Genomic DNA, 1557 nt, shown 5'->3' on the forward strand with positions numbered 1-1557 from the left:
ATAATAATAATAATAATAATTAACTTTATTTATAAAGCACTTTCAAACAAAGCGCTGAACACGAGATAAAATCACAAATGACAAGAGGTGAATTCACAAAAAGCAAGATAAAAACACAGAAGAGGTCAAGAGAATAAAAAAAAAACAAATATAAAATTAAGACAAGTAAGATAATTTGAACAGGTGGGTCTTTAACTTAGAAAAAGAAAACCTCTTCAGAACAAGCCTGCCTGATGTCCTGGGGGAGATGGTTCCCCAGAGAAGGAGCATGAAAAGAGAATGTGCAGTATGAAGTTATCAGTTTGTACTTAATTGCACTTAAAAGGAAAATGCATTTACATGCACCATTTGACCTGCAGTAAATAAAACAAGAAGAAAGGGAGACACCTTTTTTCAAAGGAGGCTGAATTTGCAGGTCAGAGATGTAAATCACCTCAACAGGAAGGGACACTTTGAACTTTGACCCCTTTCAACTTCTTACAGCCACCAAAATGTTAAAAGTGAGAGAGTCCCGCACACTTTCTTCATTTCCTTGGATGTTAGAAGTTAATCTAGCATACTATTCAGATATTTATAGGAGTAACATAACATTAACATAAAAAGTTTTATAAAGTATCCTCTCGCCGTGAAAACTACCCGGTAGGTCCGTGGAGAACTGTTCGCACCTCGTCTGCAKGTGTGAGCGGATGAAAGGGGTTCCGCAGGGTCCTCTTTGATCCGGATCTGTCTGTTCTGCAAGGCAGAGGATCACAGCTTCTCACATTCAAACATCATTTGCAACATTGAGGTGAAAAAACCACTTTCTTGGGCAGACTTTAAAATTTAAAGCGCGGAAGTTCTCCGCCCTCCGCCGAAGCGCGATGATGTTGTTGCGCATGTGYGCGTTTGCAAAATAGGTCCTATCTCATGAAATCATGGTTTTAATAAAACTCCCACTGGATAGCTACATCTACAACTGATTCACTAAAATAGTTCAAACACAGCCAAGTTTGCCGATACTGAGCTAAAATTTTATGACTTATTCTGACTTTGCACAATAATGTTAACAGGCCTATTTTAGGTTTTGACCAACTCTGTCAGAATAATCTTAATCCAATTAAATCTCTGGCCTGAAATGTACATTCATTCAAAATCTTTCTTTTGTGTGTGTTTAATCAGTAGTCACAAGGTTTTTTATTTGGAGAATTAAACAGCTTTGACCTTTCTGAGGCTGCATCTCACTTTATTCAGCAGTTAAAATCAGCTGCTGTCAGGCCGGTTTGTTACATATTCACAGAGGTGTCAAAAGCATTCACATTCATTACTTAAGTAGAAGTATAGATACTAGGGTTTAAAAATACTTTTTTGTAAGTAGAAGTATCAACTCGAGCTTTTCACTCAAGTAAAAGTATAAAAGTACTCGTTTTAAAACTACTTAAAGTATAAAAGTAAAAGAAATGAACACTATAAAAAAGAAAATCAACGTTCTGTTCTCTGATTGGCCTGGACGAAAATTCTCCCAAAGAAATCCTTTATGGAAGAAATTCTAGACATAGCAGTGAAGGGAAACTACTACAC

The sequence above is a fragment of the Austrofundulus limnaeus genome, unplaced genomic scaffold (assembly GCF_001266775.1).
Source record: "Austrofundulus limnaeus strain Quisiro unplaced genomic scaffold, Austrofundulus_limnaeus-1.0 Scaffold6, whole genome shotgun sequence".
Taxonomy (NCBI): Eukaryota; Metazoa; Chordata; class Actinopteri; order Cyprinodontiformes; family Rivulidae; genus Austrofundulus; species Austrofundulus limnaeus.